The sequence below is a fragment of the Sinocyclocheilus grahami genome, unplaced genomic scaffold (genome assembly GCF_001515645.1).
Source record: "Sinocyclocheilus grahami isolate Dianchi unplaced genomic scaffold, SAMN03320097.WGS_v1.1 scaffold820.1, whole genome shotgun sequence".
NCBI lineage: Eukaryota > Metazoa > Chordata > Actinopteri > Cypriniformes > Cyprinidae > Sinocyclocheilus > Sinocyclocheilus grahami.
The window spans coordinates 487331-500171 of NW_015505999.1; the positions used below are offsets into that span (position 1 = coordinate 487331).

The 12841-nt window shown below is 39.2% G+C and overlaps 1 protein-coding gene across 1 annotated transcript in view; it reads right to left on the reverse strand.

Annotated features, from left to right (window-relative positions):
* Positions 1-12841, reverse strand: part of LOC107562368 (complexin-1-like) — a 19126-nt gene that overhangs the window by 1347 nt on the left and 4938 nt on the right. The gene's annotated exons all lie outside the window — the stretch shown is intronic.

The following is a 12841-nucleotide window of genomic DNA, read 5'->3' on the forward strand; positions in this document are numbered from 1 at the left end:
TATATATATATATATTTTTTTTTTTTTTTACAGTGTAGTTTTTTTTTGACCCCATGCAAAATTGCTGTTTTCTGCTGTATATTTTTTTTATAAAAGCAAAAATGTAACTTTGCATTTTAGTTGGATATAGGCTATTGCTATTAGATTAGAGATGAGAGATTAATATGGCATTACTTACTATGGTGCTACTTGCAATTGTTTGTGAAATTTACTGGCAACTTCCAAATTAAAATTGTTTCTATATTAAGTTTTTTCCCCCTTCAGTGCAGGGGCGTGTCTACGTGGTGGCCAGGGGTGGCACCGGCCCCCCCTGAAATTTGGCTGGCCACCCCAGGTGCCCCCCCTACCAGATGTCTTGCCATAGGCTTGTTTTTAGTAAATTTCTAATTTTAGGCGGTTTCTATAGTGTAATCTTAATGACAATGTCAAGAGCGCATAATGTTACGCAATCCATGTGTGCGAGGACGAATCTCTCCACTCCCAAGCGGATTTCCTTCACTCACACAAAACTGGACGTGTGCTTTTAACATCGTTCCGCAAACACAACCCCCCACCACCCCCGGCCACCCTCTTTTGAGCCAGTGCCCCCGACTGGCCCCCCCCCCCATTTAAAATGCTCTAGACACGCCCCTGCTTCAGTGTAGACCCCAGTGTGCCACCGTGATATTGTCTGGGTATCCAAATGTCTATAAAACTGAAAATGTATGGATACTTTGGTGGCTGGAAAGGACAGGCAGTTTGCTAGATGAATCACTTGCAGGACTGTTTCCTCTTAATTAGCATACAAATGTTTGAGCATTGGAGAATTTTGGCTTTAAATTGGAATGGTGTTGACTATGTCAATAAAACCTTGGTGGACTTCCACTTGGCAAGTCAGTGTAATCATGTGGACCTGACAGTTAGCTTAGTGATTCCAGAAGCTTTATTTAGATCTGAGACACTTTCTTATTTACAAACAAATGCCCTAATTTTAAATGGTGTGCCAGATATTGGCAAGTACTTAGATGACAAATGGTCCATTTCATCCTTCTTTCACCCCCAAAGATTCCGAGGCTTGTTAATTCGTACCTATTCTGTTTTACCCTTTTGGCTACATTAGAAAAACCATACATTTCTGAAGTCATTTTACATTTAAATTGTGCGCATGCTGTTGATATATAAAAGGTTGGTTAGATTTTTGTAATGTTTTTGAAAGCAGTCTCTTTTACTCACCAAGGCTATATTTATTTGATCAAAATACAGTAAAACAGTAATATTATGAAATATTATTACAATTTCAAATATTTTAAAATGTAATTTTATTCCTGTGATGCAAAGCTGAATTTTTCAGCAGCCATTACTCCAGTCTTTATTGTCATATGATCCTTCCGAAATCATTCTACACTGCTCATTTGGTGCTCAACATGCATTTTGTATATCAATATTAAAAACAGTTGTGCTTCTTAATATTTTTTGTGGAAACTGTGATACTTTTTTTAGGATTGTTTCTTTGATGAATGAAAAGTTCAAAAGAACAGCATTTGTTTGAAATAGAATTTTGATCAATTTAATGCTTCCTTGCTGAACAAATGTATTAATTTCTTTAAAAAAAAATCTTACTGACCTTAAACTTTTGAACGATTGTGTACATTGTATACATTTAAATTGTGCGCATGCTGTTGATATATAAAAGGTTGGTTAGATTTTTGTAATGTTTTTGAAAGCAGTCTCTTTTACTCACCAAGGCTATATTTATTTGATCAAAATACAGTAAAACAGTAATATTATGAAATATTATTACAATTTCAAATATTTTAAAATGTAATTTTATTCCTGTGATGCAAAGCTGAATTTTTCAGCAGCCATTACTCCAGTCTTTATTGTCATATGATCCTTCCGAAATCATTCTACACTGCTCATTTGGTGCTCAACATGCATTTTGTATATCAATATTAAAAACAGTTGTGCTTCTTAATATTTTTTGTGGAAACTGTGATACTTTTTTTAGGATTGTTTCTTTGATGAATGAAAAGTTCAAAAGAACAGCATTTGTTTGAAATAGAATTTTGATCAATTTAATGCTTCCTTGCTGAACAAATGTATTAATTTCTTAAAAAAAAAAATCTTACTGACCTTAAACTTTTGAACGATTGTGTACATTGTCATGTATATACTGTATATATTTCTTGTTTTAACTCATACAGTCTGCAAATAGATGATGGGTTCTGTTTGCTGTATCACTTCGGTAATCACTATCACATCCTGAGGAATGAGGATGTTTTGTAATGGGATGAAGGGAGATTTATATGAAGTAATGATGTTTAGGGCAAGGCATTACCCCCTTAGGACTCTCAGCCGCTCTGAGAAATATATAATTGAGATATCTTGCCAATAAATGGATTAAACAATGGATGATTTCTATCTCTGTCTACTGAGGTCACAAACTAGCTCATGCAATCAGCAGCTGACCTTCCAAACCAGCGGTTCTCAATTCCAGTCCTGGTGCCCCCCACCCCCCTCTGTATATTTTGCATCTCTCTTGTGTAACACACCTGATTCAGATAACCAGCTTGTTAGAAGAGAGCTCCATGCATGAACTGTGTTCCGATTGACAGGATCCCTACACAGTGTTCACTGCTGTCTACTCCCTGCACAAGGGAAATCCGGGAAGTTTACTTCACATCGGAACATTCATTCACGGATTTACGCCACTGCCTGCAGCATCTTCACACACAGGCAAACTTACTAGAGAAGTGTGAAGTGTGACATAATATACCTCTGTAAATAAATACAAATTTAAATTTGTAAATAATGTAAGGGAAACAGGTCAATAATTTAGCTCAAAGGGAATCATCACATCCTGAGGAATGAGGATGTTTTGTAATGGGATGAAGGGAGATTTATATGAAGTAATGATGTTTAGGGCAAGGCATTACCCCCTTAGGACTCTCAGCCGCTCTGAGAAATATATAATTGAGATATCTTGCCAATAAATGGATTAAACAATGGATGATTTCTATCTCTGTCTACTGAGGTCACAAACTAGCTCATGCAATCAGCAGCTGACCTTCCAAACCAGCGGTTCTCAATTCCAGTCCTGGTGCCCCCCACCCCCCTCTGTATATTTTGCATCTCTCTTGTGTAACACACCTGATTCAGATAACCAGCTTGTTAGAAGAGAGCTCCATGCATGAACTGTGTTCCGATTGACAGGATCCATACACAGTGTTCACTGCTGTCTACTCCCTGCACACGGGAAATCCGGGAAGTTTACTTCACATCGGAACATTCATTCACGGATTTACGCCACTGCCTGCAGCATCTTCACACACAGGCAAACTTACTAGAGAAGTGTGAAGTGTGACATAATATACCTCTGTAAATAAATACAAATTTAAATTTGTAAATAAATACAATTTAAATTCACGTCTCGCACACGTTAATGCCCTTTGAATGGAACATATACTCTCCCTATGAACTGGAATCATGGCGGAATATTCTGTGAAGTCCACTTCCCAGTGCACTATCCAGCCACCTTATTACCCACACTTTGTGCGAATTATAGGTGTAACTTCCGTTAAGCTGTAAACAATCAGTGAAAGGCTCGCTCTATGAATGCAATAATATGTTGTTGTTTTTTTAACTGGGTACGAGATGACATTATTCTACTCACCCTTCAACCATCAAACATTAAAATGACATTTAAAAGTGTAAAAGCATAAACAAAGTACTTTCAACAGACCATGAATAATCCCAAAAGCACGATTCTTTCCACAGCAATAACAGACGGGTGAAATATCACTGTAGTAATATATATCTGTATTATGTAACATACAGATATAATATTATGACCACTGACAGTTAAAGTGAATAACACTGATTATCTCTTCATCACGGCACATGTTAGTGAGTGGGATATATTAGGCAGCAAGTGAACATTTTGTCCTGAAGTTGATGTGTTAGAAGCAGGAAAAAATGGGCAAGTGTAAGGATTTGAGCGAGTTTGACAAGGGCCAAGTTGTGATGGCTAGACGACTGGGTCAGAGCATCTCCAAAGCTGCAACTCTTGTGGGTGTTCCCGGTCTGCGGTGGTCAGTATCTATCAAAAGTGGTCCATGGAAGGAACAGTGGTGAACTGGCGACAGGGTCATGGGCGGCCAAGGTTCACTGATGCACATGCGGAGCGAAGGCTGGCCTGTGTGTTCCTATCCAACAGACGAGCTACTGTAGCTCAAATTGCTTAAGAAGTTAATGCTGGTTCTGATGGAAAGGTGTCAGAATACAAAGTGCATCGCAGTTTGATGCGTCACTGGGGAACACATGGCACCAGGATGCACTATGAGAAGAAGGCAAGCCGGCGGAGGCAGTGTGATGCTTTGGACAATGTTCTGCTGGGAAACCTTGGGTCCTGCCATCCATGTGGATGTTACTTTGAGACGTACCACATACCTAAGCATTGTTGCAGACTATGTACACCCTTTCATGGAACGGTATTCCCTGGTGGATGTGGCCTCTTTCAGCAGGAGAATGCACCCTGCCACAAAGCAAAAATGGTTCAGGAATGGGTTGAAGAGCACAACAATGACATTGAGGTGTTGATTTGGCTTCCAAATTCCCCAGATCTCAAGTCAGTTGAGCATCTGTGGGATGTGCTGAACAAACAAGCCCAATCTATGGAGGCCCCACCTCGCAACTTACAAGACTTAAAGGATCTGCTGCTGACATCTTGGTGCCAGATACCACAGTACACCTTAAGGGGTCTAGTGGAGTCCATACCTCGACGGGTCAGGGCTGTTTTGGCAGCCAAAGGGAGACCAACACAATATTAGGAAGGTGGTGATAATGTTATGCCTGATCGGTGTACGTTGCCTTTATCAAAAATGTTCATTAACTTCAGAATTGCGTGATACTATTTCAAAGTGATTTGATTTCATTTTAGACAAAAATGTGATTTTGACAGATAAAAAATTATATTTACTTGGGAAAACAAAAAAAACCTGGAAAGTGACGTGAGGATTTGAAGAGAAAAACAAGATATTCTTCATGCAGTCCAGTGAATTGTTAATAGGATATATCGTAAATTAAATCGGAAGAACAGACCACAAATGTGCAGTATATGTTGTCCTTTTTCATACTATTACAGCGGAATGCAAAGGGTAAAAAGAAAATAATCATGAGGAAAAGAATGCAGCGACTGAAAAGAGCTCTTGCCATAGATATTGTTGTTATAACATATCACATTAAAATACCAATTGTTACGTTATTCTCATGATGTCTGAAAATAAAACATGAAGGAAAATTGACAGCTCATTCAGTCAGACAGATAAGTTTTATTTGTAGGGCAGCCTTATGATTTGAAATTATTAGTTTCAGTCTTTTTGATTGGAAGTTCCCCAAACCGGATGTGCCACCCATAATTCAAAATGCAGTAGGCTCATCAGGAATAAGGTGGATACGGTCGAATACAACAAATGTCTGGAGTGATAAGAGATGCAAACATGTGGGAGGTTGCAAGGACTGGAATTGAGAACCACTATTCTAAACAATGATTTTCTGCTTTTCTCAAACCATCTATCTACTTGATATATGTGGATTCCATCACTTATGTATGCATGAAATCGTATTAATGCAGCTTAATCTTAGAAATACTTAAATGGGTTACTTGAAGAGAGTGCTTGGCAAACCCTGAAGTTCAGCGATCGTGGATACGACATAAGGACTACCCCTCAGTATTGCAATCACGTTTTGTACAGAATGTGGAGATGCTGCCTTAATCCTTGTGGTAAATTAGACCCATGGGGTGATGGCTTATTGGAAAAAATACCTCTCCTTTCAACATGGTTGGACTTGTCAATGTGTTCTTTTGTGTTAATGTTGAAAACTGTTCTGTGACAGGGGTTTAGGTTTAGGCTTGCTTCAGAAGGGCTAGGGTCTGATTTATGACATCCTGTTGTCTGGGGCCTCTGTGGAATTTTTGTGACTCCTCGTGCCTCAACTCGGTTCTGACCAAATCTTAGATTGTCTGATTCGGTCTGATATCCTACAATAAATACAATTTAAATTCACGTCTCGCACACGTTAATGCCCTTTGAATGGAACATATACTCTCCCTTTGAACTGGAATCATGGCGGAATATTCTGTGAAGTCCACTTCCCAGTGCACTATCCAGCCACCTTATTACCCACACTTTGTGCGAATTATAGGTGTAACTTCCGTTAAGCTGTAAACAATCAGTGAAAGGCTCGCTCTATGAATGCAATAATATGTTGTTGTTTTTTTAACTGGGTACGAGATGACATTATTCTACTCACCCTTCAACCATCAAACATTAAAATGACATTTAAAAGTGTAAAAGCATAAACAAAGTACTTTCAACAGACCATGAATAATCCCAAAAGCACGATTCTTTCCACAGCAATAACAGACGGGTGAAATATCACTGTAGTAATATATATCTGTATTATGTAACATACAGATATAATATTATGACCACTGACAGTTAAAGTGAATAACACTGATTATCTCTTCATCACGGCACATGTTAGTGAGTGGGATATATTAGGCAGCAAGTGAACATTTTGTCCTGAAGTTGATGTGTTAGAAGCAGGAAAAAATGGGCAAGTGTAAGGATTTGAGCGAGTTTGACAAGGGCCAAGTTGTGATGGCTAGACGACTGGGTCAGAGCATCTCCAAAGCTGCAACTCTTGTGGGTGTTCCCGGTCTGCGGTGGTCAGTATCTATCAAAAGTGGTCCATGGAAGGAACAGTGGTGAACTGGCGACAGGGTCATGGGCGGCCAAGGTTCACTGATGCACATGCGGAGCGAAGGCTGGCCTGTGTGTTCCTATCCAACAGACGAGCTACTGTAGCTCAAATTGCTTAAGAAGTTAATGCTGGTTCTGATGGAAAGGTGTCAGAATACAAAGTGCATCGCAGTTTGATGCGTCACTGGGGAACACATGGCACCAGGATGCACTATGAGAAGAAGGCAAGCCGGCGGAGGCAGTGTGATGCTTTGGACAATGTTCTGCTGGGAAACCTTGGGTCCTGCCATCCATGTGGATGTTACTTTGAGACGTACCACATACCTAAGCATTGTTGCAGACTATGTACACCCTTTCATGGAACGGTATTCCCTGGTGGATGTGGCCTCTTTCAGCAGGAGAAGGCGCCCTGCCACAAAGCAAAAATGGTTCAGGAATGGGTTGAAGAGCACAACAATGACATTGAGGTGTTGATTTGGCTTCCAAATTCCCCAGATCTCAAGTCAGTTGAGCATCTGTGGGATGTGCTGAACAAACAAGCCCAATCTATGGAGGCCCCACCTCGCAACTTACAAGACTTAAAGGATCTGCTGCTGACATCTTGGTGCCAGATACCACAGTACACCTTAAGGGGTCTAGTGGAGTCCATACCTCGACGGGTCAGGGCTGTTTTGGGAGCCAAAGGGAGACCAACACAATATTAGGAAGGTGGTGATAATGTTATGCCTGATCGGTGTACGTTGCCTTTATCAAAAATGTTCATGAACTTCAGAATTGCGTGATACTATTTCAAAGTGATTTGATTTCATTTTAGACAAAAATGTGATTTTGACAGATAAAAAATTATATTTACTTGGGAAAACAAAAAAAACCTGGAAAGTGACGTGAGGATTTGAAGAGAAAAACAAGATATTCTTCATGCAGTCCAGTGAATTGTTAATAGGATATATCGTAAATTAAATCGGGAGAACAGACCACAAATGTGCAGTATATGTTGTCCTTTTTCATACTATTACAGCGGAATGCAAAGGGTAAAAAGAAAATAATCATGAGGAAAAGAATGCAGCGACTGAAAAGAGCTCTTGCCATAGATATTGTTGTTATAACATATCACATTAAAATACCAATTGTTACGTTATTCTCATGATGTCTGAAAATAAAACATGAAGGAAAATTGACAGCTCATTCAGTCAGACAGATAAGTTTTATTTGTAGGGCAGCCTTATGATTTGAAATTATTAGTTTCAGTCTTTTTGATTGGAAGTTCCCCAAACCGGATGTGCCACCCATAATTCAAAATGCAGTAGGCTCATCAGGAATAAGGTGGATACGGTCGAATACAACAAATGTCTGGAGTGATAAGAGATGCAAACATGTGGGAGGTTGCAAGGACTGGAATTGAGAACCACTATTCTAAACAATGATTTTCTGCTTTTCTCAAACCATCTATCTACTTGATATATGTGGATTCCATCACTTATGTATGCATGAAATCGTATTAATGCAGCTTAATCTTAGAAATACTTAAATGGGTTACTTGAAGAGAGTGCTTGGCAAACCCTGAAGTTCAGCGATCGTGGATACGACATAAGGACTACCCCTCAGTATTGCAATCACGTTTTGTACAGAATGTGGAGATGCTGCCTTAATCCTTGTGGTAAATTAGACCCATGGGGTGATGGCTTATTGGAAAAAATACCTCTCCTTTCAACATGGATTTGCATACAAATGTAGCTGTTTTACTCCAACTCCGTTTGCTCACAAGAGGAGATCATCCTCCATTTTGTGCAGCCATGCGTACAATCTCTGAGACTCAGCAGCCCAAGGTAAATTATCATGATAAATTCGTAAGTGGCAAGTCTGTTAAGCAGAATAATCATTTTCAGCTGTCTTTAATACATCGAATTAACCAAATGTTCTTGATGTCATTTAACAATCACAGTTTTTGTCCTGTATATTATTGAAGAATAATTTGTAGGTTTTCTTTAGAGAGAGAGAGAATTTCTTTTACTCAAATATAATATATACACACACACACACACACACACATATATATATATATATATATATATATTATATGTAATGGTATATATATTGATTAGATTTTAAGTTTTTTTTTATTTGTATTTATTGTTATAGACATTATATACTGTAGATATTATATGTGTGTGTGTTTACTTATTACATTAATAAATTAGGCCTATTATTGGCAGTAACTGTCATAAAAAAATTATTTGGACTTGTCAATGTGTTCTTTTGTGTTAATGTTGAAAACTGTTCTGTGACAGGGGTTTAGGTTTAGGCTTGCTTCAGAAGGGCTAGGGTCTGATTTATGACATCCTGTTGTCTGGGGCCTCTGTGGAATTTTTGTGACTCCTCGTGCCTCAACTCGGTTCTGACCAAATCTTAGATTGTCTGATTCGGTCTGATATCCTACAATAAATACAATTTAAATTCACGTCTCGCACACGTTAATGCCCTTTGAATGGAACATATACTCTCCCTTTGAACTGGAATCATGGCGGAATATTCTGTGAAGTCCACTTCCCAGTGCACTATCCAGCCACCTTATTACCCACACTTTGTGCGAATTATAGGTGTAACTTCCGTTAAGCTGTAAACAATCAGTGAAAGGCTCGCTCTATGAATGCAATAATATGTTGTTGTTTTTTTAACTGGGTACGAGATGACATTATTCTACTCACCCTTCAACCATCAAACATTAAAATGACATTTAAAAGTGTAAAAGCATAAACAAAGTACTTTCAACAGACCATGAATAATCCCAAAAGCACGATTCTTTCCACAGCAATAACAGACGGGTGAAATATCACTGTAGTAATATATATCTGTATTATGTAACATACAGATATAATATTATGACCACTGACAGTTAAAGTGAATAACACTGATTATCTCTTCATCACGGCACATGTTAGTGAGTGGGATATATTAGGCAGCAAGTGAACATTTTGTCCTGAAGTTGATGTGTTAGAAGCAGGAAAAAATGGGCAAGTGTAAGGATTTGAGCGAGTTTGACAAGGGCCAAGTTGTGATGGCTAGACGACTGGGTCAGAGCATCTCCAAAGCTGCAACTCTTGTGGGTGTTCCCGGTCTGCGGTGGTCAGTATCTATCAAAAGTGGTCCATGGAAGGAACAGTGGTGAACTGGCGACAGGGTCATGGGCGGCCAAGGTTCACTGATGCACATGCGGAGCGAAGGCTGGCCTGTGTGTTCCTATCCAACAGACGAGCTACTGTAGCTCAAATTGCTTAAGAAGTTAATGCTGGTTCTGATGGAAAGGTGTCAGAATACAAAGTGCATCGCAGTTTGATGCGTCACTGGGGAACACATGGCACCAGGATGCACTATGAGAAGAAGGCAAGCCGGCGGAGGCAGTGTGATGCTTTGGACAATGTTCTGCTGGGAAACCTTGGGTCCTGCCATCCATGTGGATGTTACTTTGAGACGTACCACATACCTAAGTATTGTTGCAGACTATGTACACCCTTTCATGGAACGGTATTCCCTGGTGGATGTGGCCTCTTTCAGCAGGAGAATGCACCCTGCCACAAAGCAAAAATGGTTCAGGAATGGGCTGAAGAGCACAACAATGACATTGAGGTGTTGATTTGGCTTCCAAATTCCCCAGATCTCAAGTCAGTTGAGCATCTGTGGGATGTGCTGAACAAACAAGCCCAATCTATGGAGGCCCCACCTCGCAACTTACAGGACTTAAAGGATCTGCTGCTGACATCTTGGTGCCAGATACCACAGTACACCTTAAGGGGTCTAGTGGAGTCCATACCTCGACGGGTCAGGGCTGTTTTGGCAGCCAAAGGGAGACCAACACAATATTAGGAAGGTGGTGATAATGTTATGCCTGATCGGTGTACGTTGCCTTTATCAAAAATGTTCATTAACTTCAGAATTGCGTGATACTATTTCAAAGTGATTTGATTTCATTTTACCCAAAAGCACGATTCTTTCCACAGCAATAACAGACGGGTGAAATATCACTGTAGTAATATATATCTGTATTATGTAACATACAGATATAATATTATGACCACTGACAGTTAAAGTGAATAACACTGATTATCTCTTCATCACGGCACATGTTAGTGAGTGGGATATATTAGGCAGCAAGTGAACATTTTGTCCTGAAGTTGATGTGTTAGAAGCAGGAAAAAATGGGCAAGTGTAAGGATTTGAGCGAGTTTGACAAGGGCCAAGTTGTGATGGCTAGACGACTGGGTCAGAGCATCTCCAAAGCTGCAACTCTTGTGGGGTGTTCCCGGTCTGCAGTGGTCAGTATCTATCAAAAGTGGTCCATGGAAGGAACAGTGGTGAACTGGCGACAGGGTCATGGGCGGCCAAGGTTCACTGATGCACATGCGGAGCGAAGGCTGGCCTGTGTGTTCCTATCCAACAGACGAGCTACTGTAGCTCAAATTGCTTAAGAAGTTAATGCTGGTTCTGATGGAAAGGTGTCAGAATACAAAGTGCATCGCAGTTTGATGCGTCACTGGGGAACACATGGCACCAGGATGCACTATGAGAAGAAGGCAAGCCGGCGGAGGCAGTGTGATGCTTTGGACAATGTTCTGCTGGGAAACCTTGGGTCCTGCCATCCATGTGGATGTTACTTTGAGACGTACCACATACCTAAGTATTGTTGCAGACTATGTACACCCTTTCATGGAACGGTATTCCCTGGTGGATGTGGCCTCTTTCAGCAGGAGAATGCGCCCTGCCACAAAGCAAAAATGGTTCAGGAATGGGTTGAAGAGCACAACAATGACATTGAGGTGTTGATTTGGCTTCCAAATTCCCCAGATCTCAAGTCAGTTGAGCATCTGTGGGATGTGCTGAACAAACAAGCCCAATCTATGGAGGCCCCACCTCGCAACTTACAGGACTTAAAGGATCTGCTGCTGACATCTTGGTGCCAGATACCACAGTACACCTTAAGGGGTCTAGTGGAGTCCATCCCACTGTATATATATATATATATATATATTATATGTAATGGTATATATATTGATTAGATTTTAAGTTTTTTTAAATTTGTATTTATTGTTATAGACATTATATACTGTAGATATTATATGTGTGTGTGTTTACTTATTACATTAATAAATTAGGCCTATTATTGGCAGTAACTGTCATAAAAAAATTATTAACAAACAATATGTAATGTAGATCGATAATAAACAGTAGTATAGTGTAAAAAATGAATTAAAGTTTCATGGCATTTCTATATGAATGTATATTAAATGGGTTAATTAATTTTTATTTGTCTATTATATATATATATACAGTGGGGCAAAAAAGTATTTAGTCAGCCACCAATTGTGCAAGTTCTCCCACTTAAAAAGATGAGAGAGGCCTGTAATTTTCATCATAGGTATACCTACTTATTTTCCACCATAATTTGCAAATAAATTCTTTAAAAATCCTACAATGTGATTTTCTGGATTTTTTTTTTCTCATTTTGTCTCTCATAGTTGAGGTATACCTATGATGAAAATTGCAGGCCTCTCTCATCTTTTTAAGTGGGAGAACTTGCACAATTGGTGGCTGACTAAATACTTTTTTTCCCCACTGTATATATATATATATATAATAAATTACACTTATTTTATTAAAAATTATAAAAAAAACACTATGTAATGAAGATAATTAATAAACAGTAGTTCATTTACATTTCTATATGAATATAAGTGAAAGCAAATTAATCTAAGAGTCATGGCAATTCTATACATCAACTATTATAGCATGGATCAATGTAATACTGTTTATTGTAATGTACATAATGTAATGAAGTTGTTAAATACCACTGTCTATTATTTGAATAATATTTCCGATTTCATTATCCCTGGGTCCTTCCTTCCATGAGCCTATTTTCCTTTTTTTTCCCCTTCATATTGTCACACAAAAAGCAGCCATTTGGTAGTATGAGTGCAGGGAGTGAAGCATAGTCAATCTCCACAGCCTCCACAGTAATGGAATGCTTGCCAGAGCTAGACTGTTATTTTTCCAGTCCCTCTGGTTCATAGCATGTGCCTCAGGGCCCGTCCATCCCCATACACAGC